Raw genomic sequence first — 22,292 nt, 5'->3', positions numbered from 1 at the left:
TGCTTACTTTGACTGCATCCAGAGAATAGCCATTCGCAACTGGATGTTCACTCAAGTTGGACAGTCCCTCTCTCACAAGGTCTAGTGGTCAACAAGGTGCGTACTGAGGAACAAGTCTCTGCCACAGACGTTGTTGTAGAACACGTAGAGAAACTAAACTTAAAGAACACTCGTAAGATACCTGGATCTTTCAGCCAGATTGGCGGTATCCTCTTGGGTACTTCAGCCCTTCCAGGCTCTTACTAAGAAACCAACCCGCACATGGTGTTCTTCTGAAGAGTCCTCCCCTGGAATGCTTGAAGTCACTGGGTCTCTCCCAAACCGGAGACGGCACCCAACCACCTCAGAATCCTCCTTTAGTTTTCTTGCCTCGGACTAGCCAGCCCCAAGACATCAAAATCGGGTGGATCCGCACCCCAGGCCATAGCCTTCCTGGGTGCTGGTCAGGATGACCAGGACCATGAAGTCAGTACATCATTCTGGACCGGAACCCTGAACCACGTGACGTCCGCATCTTAAATACCCTCTCACAGAAAGCACAGCGAGAACGCCACTCCTACTGGGCGGGCTCTGAGACAGAGTAACTTAAGCACCTAACCAGACCATAGTTCCATGCCTGCCAGAAGAGACAACGCCCCCTGTGGCCAGGCTGAACATCTCACAGTCCAGTCAGACTGATGCCTAAGTCTAATTTAGACAATTGTACCCAAACCAAACTGCAGTTCAGGCATAACTTTAACTTTGAAAAAACGCATAGCGCGTGCTCTTCAGGAGCCGCCGCTACATAAGTTAATGAGTTTAATACACATGTAGACTAAAGGTGCTCACAAAGGTAAAATGTCAGTAGGCGCAGAGCACAAAGTGCATATGGCATCTGCGGGAAGGGTACATTCGAATGGCTTCTGCGGTGGGTACGCGGGCCTGCGGAGCCCGGAACTCACAGGGAGCCAGAGATGATGCCACTTGCGGGAAGGGGTAAGGGGATAGGCAACACGTTTACGGAGCATGCGCTCCTTCTTCAGGCCTAGATGCAGTCATTTTCGATAAGGGCCTTATATACAATAGAACCGCTGCTGCTGGGTCTAAGAGTCCAGCGGTTTTCATGTACACATACCATGCTGACCATGATGGTGAATACTAACGGGCACCCTTCGCGCAGATGCCGTATGCACTTTGTGCTCTATGCCTACTGACATTTTACCTTTGTGAGTACCCTTATTCTACGTGTGTCTTAAACTCACTAACTTACTACACTCAGATTGGTCCTGGTGCTTTTTCCTTAGCTGCTTCTTGCTTTTCACTGGGCTGCCTCTCGAGGTGTTTTGGCATGGACCCCATGGACTTTATTACAGACTCTATTACAGTCCTGTCATGCCTCAGTAATTACCCCTATCATCCCTACTCCCCATGATGCACGTCATAATTGTGTGCTTATACTAGGCTTGATGCAAGTGCCAAATCATCTAACCACATCATTAACCTAGAATCCTACTCTAGGAGGGTGCTACAGAACGTTGGCACTGAGGAAGTTGCATATTTTAGTTACAAAACACGTCTTTGGTGTTAATCAATTAATTGAATACGATGACTTTGACCCATTCCTAAACATCCACACTATGGGTGCCTCTGCCATTCAAAAAGTCTGCAAGGCTTATTTCTCCTCTCAAAACCAGCCGACCAACCCCCTGATGTGCCGTATGAGGACCAAGGACTGGGTTTCTCAAGGCATCAAGAGTGACCTACCTTTTAGAGACCAATTTTTTGGAAGATTGTGCCCACCAAACCTCTCCTCTTTTTTTCAAGGGGGCCTTTTGGAGTCATGCTCCCTTCTTTATTTGTACACCCTTGAGGGCCACCACCCCATAATCACATGACTATTGATGCTTCCTTTGTTTTCCTGGTATATTGTATTATTACTTCTAGTAAAAAGGTAGGAGGGGGGTTGTGGGACTTTACATGAGGCAATGAATGGGTAGATTCATGCGCCTCCATCCCTATTGTTTTACAACATCAATAGAGGGAAAAGGTTGTGACTTTAAATGAAGCACAGCTAAGAAATAAAAATTGTAAAATCACATGACGATGGATTCCAGAAGAATGTGCATTGATTAAAAGAATAACATGATAAGATAAAGAACATCTTAAAGAGGGAGTAAACCCTGATGGGTGTTACTTCCTCTTTCATTCCCTGCAAAGTTAAAGCATAATGGACTACTATGCATTGCATCGCATCGCATCGCATAGTAGCCCATTATGTGTCACTTACCTGACACAGGAGCCAGCGAAGTCACCGCTGTCCCCTGTAGTCCGGCGCATTCATCTTCTCGGTGGGTCTCGCTGCTCCGCCGCTGTCATTCGGTGAAGCCGTGATGGCGTCACTCCCACACATGCGCACGGGAACCGCCACTCGCGGCATATCGCTGTTGACCGCAGCTGTCTACGGTGCCTGTCTTTTGGCAAATATCTCCTAAACCGTGTAGGTTTAGGAGATATTTCTTGGACCTACAGGTAAGCCTTAATCTAGGCTTACCTGTAGGTCAAAGTTGGTTGTAAGAGTTTACAACCACTTTAACAATTTATTATGCATGGTAATAACATAATTCCCAACCAATCTAGGGATAATAGATACTTTGGTATATAGTAGTACAATTGTAAGGGTTCATGGTCAACATAATTCTATTCATAATCATAATAAAAGAACCGTAAAAATGTCATAGCATTTGTAATGTGGAATCTCAGAATCGTGTGATTATATGGTGTAGCATAAGGCAAGGATTTACGCGTTTCGTGGAGTCTAGCCACTCATCAGGAGAAGTTACAAACGCAGAGATCTATAATAGAAAAGGGAAATTGCAAAAAAACAAAAACAAATGCTGGACATAGGGAAAGAAAGAATGAAGGTAAGATGAAGTATTACCAAGCGCTCATATATTTACGTGTAAAATGGATATATAATAGTATGATTTATTTTAACAGCTGGGGGCGCCATAGAGGAACATACGTTCCCACGGGGAGCTGAGGTCGCCAAGCGGCGGCCAGGTAGGTGGCCAAGGAGATAATGTGAAGAGCATGGATGATGTAGGGAACTCCTGTTGATGGTGGAAGGTGTCTGCCAATTCCAGTGGGCGTGCTGTAAAAAAAGTATGTAACTATGTTAGTGTAAAAAGCTAAACTGAGGAAGTTGCGTATTTTAGTTACAAAACACGTCTTTGGCATTAAGTAATTCATTGAAAACGATGACTTTGACCCATTCCTAAACATCAACACGTCACTATGGGTGCCTCCGCCATTTCAAAAAGTCTGCCAGACTTTTTTCTCCTCTCAAAACCAGACGACCAACCCCCCCGATGTCCCATATGAGGACCTAGGATTGGGTTTCTCAAGGCATCAAGAGTGACTTACCTTTTGGAGACCAATTTTTCAGAAGATTGTACCCACCAAACGTCTCCTTTTTTTTTTTTTTTACAGGGAAAAAGGGAGGATGCCCCAAGGAATAGTACGGGCAAGGAACCAACACAGGTCCATCCTGCGTTGGTTCCTTGCCCATACTATCCCTTGGGGAATCCTCCTTTTTCCAATTATTTCTTTGGGATGTGGTGAGGAACTTCAGGATTAGCTTATAGATAGTTTCTCTTCCAAATATTTTCTTATTCTTTTTTTCAAGGGGAACTTTTGGAGTCATGCTTCCTTCTTTTTTGTACACCTTTGAGGGCCACCACCCCATAATCACATGACTATTGTTGCTTCCTTTGTTTTCCTGTTATATTGTATTGTTACTTCTAGTGCAAGGACACGGAAAGTTTGCATACACTTTATTTTACAGACACCAAAAAAAAAAAAAAAAAAGCGCAGATCAAAAGCAGTAAAATAATTTCATGTTTCGCCCCCAAACCCCTCAGAGAAGGCTAAACCACGGCATTGGCAGACCGTGCCGTTGCCTTTTTTTTTTAAAGCGCCGTCAGCTACAGTGAAAAAAAAAAAAAGCCTCTTCATTCAGATCTTTGCAGGTGTCTGTCTGAGCGTGGGCTCATTTAGACGTGGACCTGAATAATTCAGAAGCACGAGAGTAATATTGCCGTATCAATAACCCTGTGTTATCAGTCTCTGGCCCTGAGCGTGACACTGATGCAGTCCATCCCTATTTTCTCCCATGAATAATTTAAGGCTGAATTGCTCCCCGTGTAGGACGGCCCTGCTGGGTTTTGCTGGGAAATTAATTTTCCCCGGTAAACGAGCGACAGGAAATCAATTAATCGCGTATTATTCTATAAGGAGACAAAGTAACAGAAACATAGGGATAGACTGCAGCCATAGATCAGCAAATGCTTTTATTGGCAGAGTGCTTCTCACCAATGTGAGTTCAGCCAGGGTAGACGCAATTTATGTCCCTAGAATGTATTAGTGTTCAGAGGCGAGCAGGGGGATTATGGGAAGGAAAATCGACCAATCAAAGATGTGATATGTTATGGTTGCAGACTGTTCTGGTGCACCATCAGACATTTTGTCTGCTCAACTGGGATAGGTGCAACCAAGGCGGCATATGAGTTTCATACAGCGCCTTGAAAAAGTATTCATACCCCTTGACATTTTCCAAATTTTTGTCGTTTTACAACTGAAAAACGTAAATGTATTTTATTGGGATTTTATGTGATAGACCAACACAAAGTGGCACATAATTGTGAAGTGGAAGGAAAATGATAAATGGTTTTCAAAATGTTTTACAATTAAATATCTGAAAAGTGTAGCCGTGCATTTGTATGGCGCCCCCCTTTACTCTGATACCCCCTAACTAACATCTAGTGGATCCAATTGCCTTCAGAAGTTAGTAATTAAAGTCCACCTGTGTGTTATTTAATCTCAGTATAAATACAGCTGTCCTGTGAAGCCCTCAGAGGTTTGTTATGCCGCGTACACACGTAGCGGACTATCCGGCGGACTTAGGCCGCGTACACACGGGCGGACTGTCTGCCCCAACTAAGTCCGTCAGACAATCCGACAGACAGTCCGTCCTACTTTCGAATGAACGGACTTGACCACACACGATGAACAGACAGTCCGCCGAAAGCTTGCACGATGACGTGTACAGCACGTACGACGGGACTAGAAATACGACGCCCAATACACTGCAATGCAACCTTTCGCCGGGTAAATCCTTTCTGAGCATGCGCCATACTTAGTCCGTCGAACTTGCCTACTCACGAGCGGACTGTCCGCTGAAACCAAAGTTGGACGGACTGTATTACGGAAATTCCGAAAGACTTAGTCCGCCAGACTGTCCGCTGAAAAGGTCCGCTGAAGCCCACACACGAGCGGACTGTCCGCTGAAACACGTTTCAGCGGACCAAGTCCGTCAGACAGTCCGCCCGTGTGTACGCGGCCTAAGTCTGGCGGACTTCCCGCCGGACTGTCCGCCAGACTGTCCGCCGGACTTTCCGAACGGGCTACTTGCCCACACACGGCACTTTTTCAGCGGACTAATATGGCGTACTAAGTCCGCCGGACTATCCGCCGTACTTTTGAAATGAACGGACTCGCCCACACACGCAGAGGAAAGTCCGCTCATTTTGAGAGCGTCTCCAGGTAGGTGGGGCCCGCGAAGGAAACGTCGCTGGCCCCGCCACCCGGTATGGACTTAAAGGGGAACCCCAACGCCGAAAAAATCGGCGTGGGGGTCCCCCCCAGGTCCACATCAGACCCTTGTCCGAGCACACTACCCGACCGGCCAGGAAAGGGGGTGGGGACGAGCGAGCGCCCCCCCCCCCTCCTGAGCCGTACCAGGCCGCGTGCCCTCAACATGGGGGGTGCCTTGGGGAAGGGGGGGCCGTGCGGCCTCCGCTAGTAAAAGAGCTAGAAGAAGATAGCGGAGGAGTCCGGCGAGAAGACCCCCGAAGACGGAAGACCCCCGGAGCTGTGCAATAAACTATTTTAACCCTTGTGTGTTTTTTTACTTTTTTTTACAGGTGGCTGGGTAGGGGTACATTGTACCCCATACTCATTCACAAAGGGTGGGGGGCCGGTATCCGGGGGCCCCCTTATTAAAGATCGGAATCCCGGATTCCGATAAGCCCGCCGCCCGCAGACCCCGACAACCAACGGCCAGGGTTGTCGGGAAGAGGCCCTTGTCCTCATCAACATGGGGACAAGGTGCTTTGGGGTGGGGGAGCCTGGTACGGCTCAGGAGGGGGGAGGGCGCTCGCTCGTCCCCCCCCCTTTCCTGGCCGGCCGGGTAGCATGCTCGGACAAGGGTCTGGTGTGGATCTGGGGGGGACCCCCATGCCGATTTTTTTCGGCTTTGGGGTTCCCCTTTAAGGTGGCGGGGCCAGCGACATCTCCTTCGCAGGCCCCGCCTACCTGGAGACGCGCTCAAAATGAGCGGACTTTTCCCCGGGCGGGAAAAGTCCATTCATTTCAAAAGTACGGCGGACTGGCATACGCACGGCCAGATTGTCCGCCGAAATGCAAGTCCGGCGGGAAGATTGGAGTGCAAAACTACTTTCTAAGTCCGCCGTACTTTCGGGTCAAAAAAGTCCGCCGGAGGCTACACACGGGGGGATTGTCCGGCGGACTTGAGTTTGCCGGACTTTTCCACCCGATTGTTTGATTGTGTGTACGCGGCATTAGAGAACCTTAGTGAACAAACAGCATCATGAAGGCCAAGGAACACACCAGATAGGTCAGGGATAAAGTTGTGGAGAAGTATAAAGCAGGGTTAGGTTATAATAAAATCTCCCAAGCTTTGAACATCTCACAGAGCTCTGTTCAATCCATCATTGGAAAATGGAAAGAGTATGACACAACTGCAAACCTACTCAGACATGGCCGTCCCCCTAAACTGACCGGGCCGGGCAAGGAGAGCATTCATCAGAGAAGCAGCCAAGAGGCCCATGGTAATTCTGGAGGAGTTGCAGAGATCCACAGCTCAGGGGGAGAATCTGTCCACAGGACAACTATTAGTCGTCTCTCCACAAATCTGCCCTTTATGGAAGAGTGACAAGAAGAAAGACATTGGAGAAAGAAAGTCATAAGAAGTCCTGTTTGTAGTTTGTGAGAAGCCATGTGGGGGAGGGGGCAGCAAACATGTGGAAGAAGGTGATCTGGTCAGAGGAGACCAAAATTCAACTTTCTGGCCTAAACGCAAAACGCTATGTGTGGGGGAAACTAACACCGCCCATCCCCCTGAACACACCATCCCCACCGTGAGACATGGTGGTGGCAGCATCATGTGGTGGGGATGGTTTTCTTCAGCAGGGACAGGGAAGCTGGTCAGAGTTGATGGGAAGATGGATGGAAACAAATACAGGACAATCTTAGAAGAAAACCCGTTAGAGTCGGCAAAAGACTTGAGACCGGGGGCGGAGGTTCCCCTTCCAGCAGGACAACGACCCGAAACATCCAGCCAGAGCTACAATGGAATGGTTTACATCAAAGCATATTCATGTGTTAGAATGGCCCAGTCACAGTCCAGACCTAAATCCCAGTGAGAATCTGTGGCCAGACCTGAAAATTGCTGATCACAGACGCTCTCCATCCAATCCGACAGAGCTGGAGATATTCTACAAAGAAGAAGAATGGACAGAAATGTCCTCTCTAGATGGGCAAAGCTGGTAGAGACACCCCCAAAAAGACTTGTAGAGAAAGGGGGTTCTACAAAGTATTGACTCCGGGGGGCGCCATACAAATGCCCCTCCCCCCCACACTTTTCACATATTTGTATCATTTATCATTTTCCTTCCACTTCACAATTATGTGACACTTTGTGTTGGTCCATCACATAAAATCCCAATAAAATACATTTACGTTTTGGTTGTAACGTGACAAGATGTGGAAAATTCCAAGGGGTGTGAATACTTTTTCAAGGCACTCTATGTATTGTTTAGCTGTAAATTGGCGTTATTTGTTGTGACGGTTTCGTGAAAGTGGAACTTTCAAAAATAGACCTTTGTAATTAGTAGTGCTGGACGGAGTATAGAGTGAACCTTTCACATACTTGGTCAAGGCCGAGTTTAGGAGAGGGCTTCCTAATAAAGTATTCAATTCCTAATACTGCCCAATACCGATAAACCAAAAAATCAATCCGCTCAGTCGCCTTAATAAATATACAAAAATGAAAATAGAAATGGATTGCAAGTGTAGCGCACCCCCCCCCCCCCTAAGGAGCCGCAAGTAGAAAGGGATCCCCCACCCTGCACAGCCAGGCACACCGCATCTTCACAGCACACTTGGGCCAGAGAACAGTCCAGTGCTTTGTTTTTATGTTTTATTGAGGGGAATAAACTTGGATAGGGATATTATGGGATGGTCACTTGACTTTAGTAGTTGAACTCTTGGAACACAACTATATACCGTCTGTATATACACTTCTCCTCCTTCGCCTCTTGATTGCAGCACTACAACTCCCAGCACCAGCTGGCACTATCTGGATAATCTGACAAAAGGCTCGCTCAGATAGGTAGTAAAAGCCCTTTGCAGGCAGGGACCGCGGCCCCCTTGTTTGTGCAGTAATGTCCTAGTGCCCAGCTGTCCTCCTGTGGCTTCTGATCCCAGCACCACCTCTTCAGACAGTGCCAATCCACCTGGCTGCAGCTGCCCCTTTATCCAGCCCTCCTGGCTAAACTTCCACAGTCCTCCCAGACTGACTCTGCATCCATCCCAGACTGCTCTAGTCTAGTCAGTGGGAGGAATAGTGCCCCATCATTGGTGTCAGTGGGGGGAATAGTGCCCCATCATTGGTGTCAGTGGGAGGAATAGTGCCCCATCATTGGTGTCAGTGGGGGGAATAGTGCCCCATCATTGGTGTCAGTGGGGGGAATAGTGCCCCATCATTGGTGTCAGTGGCAGGAATAGTGCCCCATCATTGGTGTCAGTGGGGGGAATAGTGTCCCATCATTGGTGTCAGTGGGAGGGATAGTGTCCCATCATTGGTGTCAGTGGGGGGAATAGTGCCCCATCATTGGTGTCAGTGGCAGGAATAGTGTCCCATCATTGGTGTCAGTGGGAGGAATAGTGCCCCATCATTGGTGTCAGTGGGAGGAATAGTGTCCCATCATTGGTGTCAGTGGGAGGAATAGTGCCACATCATTGGTATCAGTGGGATGAATAGTGCCCCATCATTGGTGTCAGTGGGGAGGAATAGTGCCTCATCATTGGTGTCAGTGGGGAGGAATAGTGTCCCATCATTGGTATCAGTGGGAGGAATAGTGCCCCATCATTGGTGTCAGTGGGGAGGAATAGTGTCCCATCATTGGTGTCAGTGGGGAGGAATAGTGCCCCATCATTGGTATCAGTGGGAGGAATAGTGCCCCATCATTGGTGTCAGTGGCAGGAATAGTGTCCCATCATTGGTGTCAGTGGGGGGAATAGTGCCCCATCATTGGTATCAGTGGGGGGAATAGTGTCCCATCATTGGTATCAGTGGGGGGAATAGTGCCCCATCATTGGTGTCAGTGGCAGGAATAGTGTCCCATCATTGGTGTCAGTGGCAGGAATAGTGTCCCATCATTGGTGTCAGTGGGGAGAAATAGTGCCCCATCATTGGTGTCAGTGAGAGGAATAGTGTCCCATCATTGGTGTCAGTGGGAGGAATAGTGCCCCATCATTGGTGTCAGTGGGAGGAATAGTGCCCCATCATTGGTGTCAGTGGGAGGAATAGTGTCCCATCATTGGTGTCAGTGGGAGGAATAGTGCCCCATCATTGGTGTCAGTGGGAGGAATAGTGCCCCATCATTGGTGTCAGTAGGAGGAATAGTGTCCCATCATTGGTATCAGTGGGAGGAATAGTGCCCCATCATTGGTGTCAGTGGGGGGAATAGTGCCCCATCATTGGTGTCAGTGGGAGGAATAGTGCCCCATCATTGGTGTCAGTGGGAGGAATAGTGCCCCATCATTGGTGTCAGTGGGAGGAATAGTGTCCCATCATTGGTATCAGTGGGGGGAATAGTGCCCCATCATTGGTATCAGTGGGGAGAATAGTGCCCCATCATTGGTGTCAGTGGGAGGAATAGTGCCCCATCATTGGTGTCAGTGGGAGGAATAGTGTCCCATCATTGGTGTCAGTGGGAGGAATAGTGCCCCATCATTGGTAAGAGCGATGCTCCAATAGCTGGATAAAGACAAGCAAAGGGCCACATCCTCCCTGGAGGCCGCAGTTTGGTAACGTAGAACATAATCTCCAGCGGTTTTGATAGTGAAATTTTCATTCCTTATGCAGCCGGTTTTAGGAGAATTCCGTCTTTCTGTGCCGCTGGACTTTGGACAACATTGGATTAAACGATTCAGGGAATATAAACTGCTCTCCTCGGCCGCGGCCCAGCTTGCTTACCCCAAAAATGGCCCCGTCTGTCGGAGAATAGGACAAAGCACGATAATGCTTTTATTTGCATGACTTTGTGCCTCACAGATACAAGGTGTCATTATTCAGGGGGATTTGCCGGAATGGCTTTTCACTCTGATAATGAAATGGGGCCGTTAGCGAATGTTCATGTCACGTTATTATAGACAAATGCCATAAACTTGCCTAAGCACTTCATTTGATGCTCTCTCTCGGAAAATCCCATTATTCACAATAACTAATAAACAGCAACATTATAAAACAGTGTGAAATCATTACTCTTAACGCGCGCGTATTTCTTCATTCTGAGCGAGAACGATATCACTCATTACCAGATCGCAATATGTTCCCTGTTAGCGTTCGGATAAATACACTTATTTGTCAAGAAGCCTAAAGAGCCTCGTGATTTAGACGATCGGAAAGAACTGTCTGTGTTGCTCAATGCAACCAATGCGTTTCAGCTTTATATTTTCTAATATGCCCTGGAAACATATCGGGGATAGATAGAGTTGGGCCAAACAACCCCCCCACCGGTTCAGTTTGTGCCAGAACTCTCCAACATCTCAAAAGTTCAGACCCAAACTCTGCACCCTATTAAAGTTTATGGGATCCTGTCGGGGCTGGCTTAACCCTTCCTTCTCTGGGCTGGCCGCTCAGCTGTCGGCTAATTGCCAGCTCCCATCTCTCTCCACAGTTACCAGCTGTTCCTGATGATGCTCATCTGACCTGCCAACTTAAAGCTGTCCAGCTCACTTCATCTCTGCCTTCGCCTTGGTCACATCACAAGAAACCATCTCCTGTGGTTCTGTTTAAAGACTGGCTTGCTGACATCCCTTCTGGCTCCTTATCCTTCTTGCTGTTGCTCTACTTGGATCCCTGACTTCTGGCCTGGCTGATTACCCGATGTGGTTATTGAACTCTGGACTGGCTGATTACCCGATGTGGTTATTGAACTCTGGACTGGCTGACTACTTGATCCGGTTACTGGGCTTTGACTACGCTTTTTCTATTTACCTTTTTATTTTTATTTAATAAACAAGTGTAATTTAATTGTACTTCTGTCTCAGTCGGATTCATGGAGAGCACAGTGGTGTAGTGGGTAGCACTCTTGCCTAGCATTAAAAAGGGTCACTGGTTCGAGTCCCAACCACGACACTACCTGCTGGAGTTTGCATGTTCTCCCTGTGCCTGCGTGGGTTTCCTCCGGGTACTCCGGTTTCCTCCCACACTCCAAAGACATGCTGGTAGGTAAATTGGCTTCTGTCCAAAATTGGCCCTGGTATATGAATATGAGTTGGGGACCTTAAATTGTGGGCTCCTTGAAGGTAGGGCCTGATGTGATGGCGCGATGTATGTGTGGAGCGCTGCGCAAATTAACAGTGGTATATGGGTACCTTAATTAAATAGGGATAATTGTAGACACTCACTCAGGTTAAGCTAGATGGACTAGTGTCTTTATTCAACCTTACTAACTATGTAACTATGGTTTCTGACAGATCCAAACTTGAAAAATCAGAAGTCCCTATTTTGAAGGCTTATATGGACGTTATTGGCCATAAAAAGGGGTATGGAGGTCCGGGTACTGCCCTGGGGGACATGTGCCAATAAAAGGTTAACCAAAAAAGCGAACAAAATAAAATACGTTGAAGTAATATATAGTACAGCCATTCACAACCAGGGTTCCGTGGAACCATAGGGTTCCTCCAGAGATGGCTAGGGATTCCTTGAGCTGTGGCTGACTTACCTCCTGTTTAATAGTTCCTACATAGATCTGAGCCAATGCCACTTGGAGGAGCCAGTGGTATGCCAAAGTACGGGGCATCGTTCCCACTGACCCCCAATTAATGGGTTTTATCAGGGTTCTCCTGGGCTAAAAAAGCTTGAGAAAGGCTGATATAGTGTGTAAGTCTGATATAATAAGGTAATGCAGTAGTGACACCTACAACAAAGTCTCTGTGAAGTGAACAGGTGACTAGAAGTAACTTTTTAGGATATAGTCTCTCTAAGGATGGTAGATATATCAAGCTCTGCGGTGATACAAATCTGAAGGGAGGGGAAGAATTCTCTGAGTTCTCAGCCGCCGCCAAGAGAAAGTGATGAAACCCTCTGTGGTGCGAGGTCCAGAAGAAATAAACACTCTTACCAGAAGATGTGGACCTCCTATCATAGCGAGGTCATATATACGCCAGCAGATATAGCCCTCTGCAAGGGTCTAAGATGGATCCTGGACCAAGAGGTGTAAATGAGCCACGAACGTCCTCCTCAGTCACAGGCCGCCAGCCGCCCACTTTCTTCCAAAAACATCAATCTCCCAAAATAAGCGTGGAGCAGGTAAAGAACAATAATAAAAGCTCCAATGGTGTGTTATCGTTTTTTAAAACACTGCTCATTTATTGTAAAAAGTTATTCGTAAAAATGTACAAAGGCGGCATAAAAAGCACTTGCCGGCAATAAAATATCAAACGAACGCCGGCACTTCCTGGGGGGTCACGGGAGGCGTGATGACGCGGCGCCCCAGGAAGACGCCACGTAGGACGAAACATAGAATGCATTAAGGTGAAAAAAACACAAGGGTTTACAACCCTTTTAAGGGGGGCAGGAATGACTGGCTATATAGTAGCCCTGCTGGTATGATGAGGGCTCTGAAGGCTAGGCTAGTAACGGCCGAAACAGAAACCGGGGCACCCAGAGGCAGTTGGGGCATGGGAGTAATTCCCCTGGGAAAACTGGGTGGGCCCAATTCCTCCTCGTTTTGAAAGGATCTACCTTGTCTGGCCATGGGCTGAGAAGACAGAGAGTGTGCGGTGTTTGTGCCCCCTGGGAGTGGTAGACCCAGGGGTGCACTTGGGTGTGGGACCCCACGGTGTGAAAAGGCACATGGTCACTGCACCTCTTTGGGCTAGGCCTTCTGGCTACAGTAAGTCCGGGGCAATTTTTGTTACCACGGCTCAGAGCCTAGCCAGTGCGCATTGCATTGACGCTTTTTATTTATTTAATTAATTTTTCTCCTCTTGTTTGTCTCCTTTCACTTTTGTGCGTGTTTTTTCTTCACTGGGTGGAGGGTGTGAGTCCTCAGGCTTGCCCTGAAGTCTAGAGGGAGGATGTGTGGCCATTAGGTTCCTTCCTCCCCTGAACCCGGGGGGGGCTCTCTCTTCAGGAGAAACCATTGACCTAGTACTTGGTGGTTGGCTTCAGCTGAAGGAGAAGGGATCTCACCTCTCCAGGAGCACACATGCAGGCTGTAAACTGTCTCTTCGGCTGGGAAGCCACAGGTGCTGGCTATTACCACTAGCAACAGACGAAAAACAAGCTCTGGACTGCAGCACTCTTCAGAAGGCCACTTTCTTCTATTGGAAAATCACATCACAGCTCAACAAACACAGCGAAAAAGGAAAAATTGCTGACGTTTCGCACTAGCTGTAGTGTATGAATAAGCACTACAGCTAGTGCGAAACGTCAGCAATTTTTCCTTTTTCGCTGTGTTTGTTGAGCTGTGATGTGATTTTCCAATAAAAGAAAGTGGCCTTTTGAAGAGTGCTGCAGTCCAGAGCTTGTTTTTCGTCTGTTGCTGGTCGGCTTCAGCTGGCTAGGAGGAGAGGGGTCCGCCAAGCCTTTTGGCTAGGCAGACCAAGTTCGTAACCTTGTACCTGTCGGGTGCCTTGCGCCCAGGGGCTTCAGTGAAAGATTCTGCCCATTCTGGGGGGTGGACAAAAGCACATCCTTGGGTGCACTTTTTTGTGTGTGTTCACATGCACGTTTTTTGTACATTTAAAATTTTTTGTTTAGTTTTCAGCACCACCGTGGATTCAAAAACCGCTTTAGCGGTTCTTCCTCTCTGAGGCGGATTTTTCTGGCGTTTGCTACAGTTTTTCGAGGTCCTACCGGTAGCTGTGGCAGAGTTCAGGGCCTATAGTTCTAATCTACTTTAGAGCTAACCAAGCAACATGACCTAAGGATCTGACCTGGAGGATTCGCTGAAAAGTGTGTAGCTGCCCCCGCACTCGACCCTCCACATCAATGTTCCCCCTCACACTTGCCCCTCCATGGTGATGGTCTCTCCTCCCTGCACTCGCCCCTCAACAGTCACTGTACCCCATGCACTCGCCCCACGATGGTGACGGTCTCACCCCCCGCACTCACCCCTCCACAGTGATTGTTCCCTCCCCCCGCGCCCCTCCATGGTGATGATCTTTCCCCCCTGCACTCGCCCCTCCACCATCACTGTTCCCCCCCCAGCACTCGCCCCTCCACAGTCACTATTTCCCCCCAGCACTCGCCCCTCCACAGTCACTGTTCCCCCCCAGCACTCGCCCCTCCACAGTCACTGTTCCCCCCCCAGCACTCGCCCCTCCACAGTCACTGTTTCCCCCCAGCACTCGCCCCTCCACAGTCACTGTTCCCCCCCAGCACTCGCCCCTCCACAGTCACTGTTTCCCCCCAGCACTCGCCCCTCCACAGTCACTGTTCCCCCCCAGCACTCGCCCCTCCACAGTCACTGTTCCCCCCCCAGCACTCGCCCCTCCACAGTCACTGTTTCCCCCCAGCACTCGCCCCTCCACAGTCACTGTTCCCCCCCAGCACTCGCCCCTCCACAGTCACTGTTCCCCCCCAGCACTCGCCCCTCCACAGTCACTGTTTCCCCCCAGCACTCGCCCCTCCACAGTCACTGTTCCCCCCCAGCACTCGCCCCTCCACAGTCACTGTTCCCCCCCAGCACTCGCCCCTCCACAGTCACTGTTTCCCCCAGCACTCGCCCCTCCACAGTCACTGTTCCCCCCCAGCACTCGCCCCTCCACAGTCACTGTTCCCCCCAGCACTCACCCCTCCATGGTGATGATCTCTCCCCCCCGCACTCGCCCCTCCACAGTCACTGTTCCCCCCCAGCACTCGCCCCTCCACAGTCACTGTTCCCCCCCAGCACTCGCCCCTCCACAGTCACTGTTCCCCCCAGCACTCACCCCTCCATGGTGATGATCTCTCCCCCCGCACTTGCCCCTCCACAGTGATTGTCCCCTCCCCCTGCACTCGCCCCTCCATGGTGACGGACCCCCACCCCTCGCACTCGCCCCTCCATGGTAATGGTCTCCGCTCCCCACACTTACCCCTTTGCGGCTTCGTCGGCTTCTCCTCCCGGCATGCTCGATCCACCCCCTGTCCTGATTGGCCGGGAGGAGAAGTCGGTTAACAATAGTGGATATTAATTTGCTATTGTCACAAGTGGGTGGGCTCAGGGCGCAGTGCTTTTTCAACCTTTTTCGGCCTCCGGCTCTAATCATGTGGCTTGACAAAAAAAAAATCAAAAAAAAAAAACCTCATACAAAAGCATGAGTCCGGCACCCTGCAGCCCCTAATAGACAGGCCGTCATTGGTTAGCATCCAAGAATCAGGTTGAGAAAGATCTCCTTTCCATTGTTTGATTTTACCCATCCAAGAATGTATATTATATACAACCAAATATACGATTGTACTAATAGCCAATGGGTGCTGGATGGGGGACATCCATCCATCCGCATTCCTCTTGTACCAAATTGTTATGTAACTGTAATCTCTGCCTTCATTTTGTTAAGCGCTGAGCAAACTGTTGGCGCTATATAAATCCTTCCTGTATATTAATAATAATAATAGAGGAATGTATTGATCTATCTGGGAGCAATCAATTTTTTTTTAGGAGTTTTAATGCAACATTAAAATTTGTGTGTATTTTTAAAATATTTCTACAAGTTTCGTCTTAAGTACCCTTATGCCGGCCACACACACGGTTCGAATTTTTCGAAAGAATTTTCTTTCGAAAATTTGTATCTAAGAATTTTCGTTACGGAATTTCACAAAACCATTAGTGGGGGCTTGCAGCAACAGCCGATTTTCGTGCCGGAAATCAAATTTGAGAAGTCGGACATGTTGGAAAATTTTTTTGAAGAACGAACGATTTTTCTAATCAATGATGGGAGAATCGTGCGAGAAATGTAATAATAATATTAATCAAAAAAAAATAAAAAATTACGGGGATAAAAGAAGATTCCCGGGTGACAAAAATTCTTTTCTGTAGCAACATGAGGTGAAAATGAAGGCTTGGTCGGCTGAATTTTCGAAAATCAATGGTGGCGCCATCGGATCACAAAAAAATAAAAAAAAAATTAAAAAAAATAATGAACTTTCTGATTTTGAAAAGAAAATTTGTTCGAAATTCGACCCCGTGTATGGCCTGCATAAAAGTCAACCAATCTTTTGTATCCTTTACATTTTTGGTGCATTACAAATTGGATGTGCCGCCCATTATCAACAGCCCACTTTCTGGCATTACTAATACAAAGGCAAAAGCAGAAATAAATTGGAATATATATATATATATATATATATATATATATATATATATATATAGATATAGATATAGATATAGATATAGATATAGATATATATATATATATATATATATAGATAGATATAGATATAGATATATATTTATATATATATATATATATATATATATATATGTATATATATATATATATATATATATATATATATATATATATATATATATTACAGTGCTGTATATTTTCTACATAATTCCTTTAGTTAGTTTTAACAGTAAATTTGTAACAATCTGCTTTGATAATTCATTTATGTGGCCAGTTATCTCCCCGTGTGACTTGATTGCGCACTCTTTGTGAAATGATGCTTATAAAAATTCTTACAGCCGAGGTTTATTGCTGCTCACGAAGGAAAAAATGTGTCATATCTTCATTTTCAGTACTGCAATATATGTACTTCAAAGTATACAGCAAACTACAGCTTTGATTTGGTGCTTTGAAATAGTGTGAACAATAGTGATGGACGAACTTCCGACGGGACGTTTCGCGAACGCGAAACGCGAACGGACACAAACGTTCGCGAAAACGACCGTTCGCCGCGGGCTCCATTGACTTCAATGGGAGGCGAATTTCGCAAACCTTTAGGTCGAATTTGCGGCCACGGGGTAATTATTAGGGGGTAGCACGTAGTCCCACCACCTGGACAATAGCATAATACATGTATGAGGTGAATTTGGGATCGATAACTACAAGCATTTTTTTTTTATTTGGGAAATTGTTCTGACAATTCAGGACTATGGAGCTAATGAAGGCAATGGAGGAGAGGGAAGGTCAGGGACCAGGGTAGGCAAACAAGAGGGTGCAGGAGATACAGAGCACTGACAGCAGCACCGTAATACAGAGCACTGACATCAGCACCGTGACATACAGCGCTGACAGCAGCTCCGTGACATACAGCGCTGACAGCAGCTCCGTGACATACAGCGCTGACAGCAGCTCCGTGACATACAGCGCTGACAGCAGCTCCGTGACATACAGCGCTGACAGCAGCTCCGTGACATACAGCGCTGACAGCAGCACCGTGACATACAGCGCTGACAGCAGCTCCGTGACATACAGCGCTGACAGCAGCTCCGTGACATACAGCGCTGACAGCAGCTCCGTGACATACAGCACTGACAGCAGCTCCGTGACATACAGCGCTGACAGCAGCTCCGTGACATACAGCGCTGACAGCAGCACCGTGACATACAGCGCTGACAGCAGCTCCGTGACATACAGCGCTGACAGCAGCTCCGTGACATACAGCGCTGACAGCAGCTCCGTGACATACAGCGCTGACAGCAGCTCCGTGACATACAGCGCTGACAGCAGCTCCGTGACATACAGCGCTGACAGCAGCTCCGTGACATACAGCGCTGACAGCAGCTCCGTGACATACAGCGCTGACAGCAGCTCCGTGACATACAGCGCTGACAGCAGCTCCGTGACATACAGCGCTGACAGCAGCTCCGTGACATACAGCGCTGACAGCAGCACCGTAAGCAGCCCCAGGAGGAAGTCAGCACAGCACAGGGATGGTGTGATCCCCTCATAATAAGAACCCCCAGGAGGAAGTCAGCACAGCACAGGGATGGTGGGAGCCCCTCATAATAAGAACACCCAGGAGGAAGTCAGCACAGCACAGGGATGGTGGGAACCCCTCATAATAAGCAGCCCCAGTAGAAATATGACACCGCTCAACCTCTTCAAAGAGGAGGGTAGGGGCATATAGTACGGTGTGCTTTTTTGGGTCAGGGAAGTGAGCCAAATGAATTAAGAAGGTCTGTGTGCTTGATTCCAAAAATTGTTTATAGACATATACATGGTCTACTGATCACATGTGTTGAATTCCTCCGAGATCCATGCCTCATTCATTTTTAGAAATGTGAGGTAGTTAACACTGTGGTGAGCTAGGCGAGTACGCTTATCGGTCACAATCCCCCCTGCTGCGCTGAACGTCCTTTCGGACAGGACACTGGATGAGGGGCAAGCCAACAGTTCGATTGCAAATTGGGCAAGCTCTGGCCAGAGGTCAAGCCTGCCCACCCAGTAGTCTAGGGGTTCATCACTCCTCAGAGCGTCCACATCGGCCGTTAACCCAATGTAGTCGGACACCTGACGGTCTAGGCGTTCCCTGATGCTGGATCCGGATGACACCTGTCGATGGGTCGGCTGAAAGAATGACCTCATATCCGAAGTCACCAACACATCTTCAAACCGGCCTCTTCTTGCAGGCGCTGTTGGATTGGTACCCGCAAATCCTTCTCTGGGAGTGGGAATTGCTCCTCTGCCAGCGCACGCAAAAGCAGAATGCAGCATTTCTCGAAGCAAGGCCTGGAAGTGCTGCATTCTGACAGCCCTCTGCGACGGCGGTAACATTTCCGCCATTTTGTGTTTGTACCGGGGGTCTAAGTACGTTGCCACCCAGTACTGGTCCTTGACCCTCATGCTTTTTATACGGGGGTCCCTATTAAAACACTGGAGCATGAAGGCCCCCATTTGCACTAAAGTGGAAGCGGTGTGGTGGCCTGGCTCCTGCTCATCATCCAGGATAATGTCGTCCTCTTCATTCTCCTCTCCCCATCCTCGCACAACAGGGATCCCAGAAAGGTTTAAAGCATGCTCTTCTTGCTCCTGCTCATCCGCCCCGGCACCATCCTCCTCTGACTCCTCATCAGACTCCTGTTGTTGACTTGTCTCAGATAGAGTAGCCCCCCCTGGGAATTCATCCAGCATTGCGACTTCCTCATCTTCCCGCTCCTGCTCCTCCACAGCCTGATCAATGACACGACGCAATGCACGCTCCAGAAAGAAGGCATAAGGTACCATGTCACTGATGGCGCCATGGCTGCGACTGACCAGTTTGGTGATCTCCTCAAATGGCCGCAGAAGTCTGCATGTGTCGCGCATGAGCAGCCACTGGCGCGGTGAAAAAAAACCCAGCTCCCCAGAACCGTTTCTTTCGCAGAGTTCATACAGGTAGACGTTAACTGCACGTTTCTGCTGGAGCAGCCTATCAAGCATATAGAAGGTTGAGTTCCATCGCGTCGGGCAATCGCAAATAAGACGTCTGACCGGCAGATGGTGTCGCCGCTGAATGTCAGCAAGGCGAGCCATGGCCGTGTAAGATCTTCTGAAATGGGCCGAGATTTTCCTTGCCTGCCGCAAGATGTCCTGGACCCCAGGGTATTTGACAAGGAATCGCTGCACGACCAAGTTTAAGACGTGTGCCATGCACGGCACGTGCGTGATTTTGCCCTGTTTCAATGCGCTAAGCAGATTGGCACCGTTGTCACACACCACTTTACCAACTGTCAAATTGAGCGGTGTTAGCCACTCATCTGCCTGTGAACGCAAAGCTGAAAGGAGTGCCGGGCCAGTGTGGCTCTTTGCTTCCAGGCACAACAGACGCAGCACGGCATGGCAACGTCTCACCTGGCATGTGGAATAGGTTCTGGGGAGCTTGGGCGGTGCAGTGGAAGAGACGCTAGCAGCGGAAAAGGAGGAGGCAGCTGAGGAGGAGAGGGAGGAGGATGGAGTAGGAGGAGGAGAAGAAGAGTCAGGCCTGCATGCAATCCGTGGCGGTAAAACCAAATCTACACGGGTGCCACGGGTTACATGCTTGACGGCCGTCAGAAGGTTCACCCAGTGGGCAGTAAAACTGATATACCTTCCCTGCCCGTGTTTGCTAGACCACGTGTCTGTGGTCAGATGTATCTTGGCACCGACACTGTGTGCCAGAGATACATTCACTTGCCGCTGAACATGGCCATATAGCTCTGGGATGCCCTTCTCTGAGAAATACTTCCTTCCTGGGACCTTCCATTGTGGTGTTCCAATGGCCACAAATTTGCGAAAGGCCTCCGAGTCCACCAGTTTATATGGCAGTAGTTGGCGGGCTATGAGTTCTGACAAGCCAGCCGCCAACCGTTGGGCAAGAGGGTTATCCGGCGTCATCATTTTTTTACGCTCAAACATTAGGCCCACGGAAGCCTGCCTTTTTGCAGAAAAATGTGAGCTTGGCGTGATGGAAGGTGGAGTGGAGGACAATTGTGAGGAGAGAGGAGAAGGAGAAGTAGAAGACGAGGCTGGACGGTGAGAGCCTGCAGTGTGGCTTTGTGTGTTCCGTTGCTCCCACTGGGCTCGGTGATGGCTGCTCATGTGCCTTCTTAAGGCGGTCGTCCCTAGGTGAGTATTGGGCTTACCGCGACTAACGCGTTGACTGCAAAGATTGCAGATGGCAACGCTATTGTCAGCAGCGGACACGTTAAAAAAAGCCCACACTGCGGAGCCATGTGCCGGTGTCCTGGGAGCGCCAGATGTGACCGTACATGGTCGATGACTCGCTCCTGATACATTTGCAGTCTGCTTTGTCCCTGCTGTGCAATGTAAGTCATTGCTGCTTCTCCTCCCTATCTGCTGGTCCATATCTCCCTCTGAACTCCCCTCCTCTTCCTCTCTTGTGGGCACCCACGTGACATCACTAGACACGTCATCATCAACGTCACCTTCCCCACCGCTATAAGTAGAGTAGGCAGCAACACCGGGGACCAACCTCCTCCTTGGGCTGATCTGGGTACTGGCGTCAGACTGCTGAGTAGCGCTTGTTGCTACCTCCTCTTCCTGATCCAATACCAAGAGTGGCTGCGCATCAGAAATGTCCTCTTGATATGGATCGGAAAATAATTCCAGTGACTCAAGCGGAAGGTATGTGGTGGTGGTGGTGGTGGTCGTGTTGTTGGTGGTAGTGTCTTTGGGGGTGCACATAGCAGAGAGTGAAGAAGAGGGTGCAGATCGAGAGGATGAGGAGGGTGCAGAAGAGTAAGGCTGAGCGAGCCACTCAACCAAGTCTGGTGCATCCTTTAAAGTAATTGAACGCACCTTCTGCAACTTCCCACTTTGGCTCAAGCCTGTTGCTCCTGCCCTACCCCTACCACCCCTGCGGAAGGGCCTGCCTCTTCCTCTGCATGTCATTTTTTAAATGACCCTGTGACAAAACTCTTAGTCCCTATACCGCTGAAGGACTGCTGCAGTATAGGTGAGCGGTCAGCAGTGGTGCACGTCAACCCTATCTATTGTGGACCGATAGCGGTCCTTACAGAACAGCAGACTGTACCGCACTCAAGCCTATGTACCGTAGCACCCTATACCAAGTTACCAGTCCTTATAAGAACTTTTGTGGACCAAGCAGGTTGTGTATTAGTGTTTAGCAGACTGTACGTCAGTCCCTATACCGCTGAAGGACTGCTGCAGTATAGGGCAGCGGTCAGCAGTGGTGCACGTCAACCCTATCTATTGTGGACCGATAGCGGTCCTTACAGAACAGCAGACTGTACCGCACTCAAGCCTATGTACCGTAGCACCCTATACCAAGTTACCAGTCCTTATAAGAACTTTTGTGGAACAAGCAGGTTGTGTGTTAGTGATTAGCAGACTGTACGTCAGTCCCTATACCGCTGAAGGACTGCTGCAGTATAGGTGAGCGGTCAGCAGTGGTGCACGTCAACCCTATCTATTGTGGACCGATAGCGGTCCTTACAGAACAGCAGACTGTACCGCACTCAAGCCTATGTACCGTAGCACCCTATACCAAGTTACCAGTCCTTATAAGA

The sequence above is a fragment of the Lithobates pipiens genome, unplaced genomic scaffold, assembly GCF_037356315.1.
Source record: "Lithobates pipiens isolate NorthernLeopardFrog02 unplaced genomic scaffold, aLitPip1_a1.2 Scaffold_162, whole genome shotgun sequence".
NCBI lineage: Eukaryota > Metazoa > Chordata > Amphibia > Anura > Ranidae > Lithobates > Lithobates pipiens.
The sequence above is the reverse complement of the archived record's forward strand: the minus strand, read 5'-3'. Positions refer to the sequence as shown.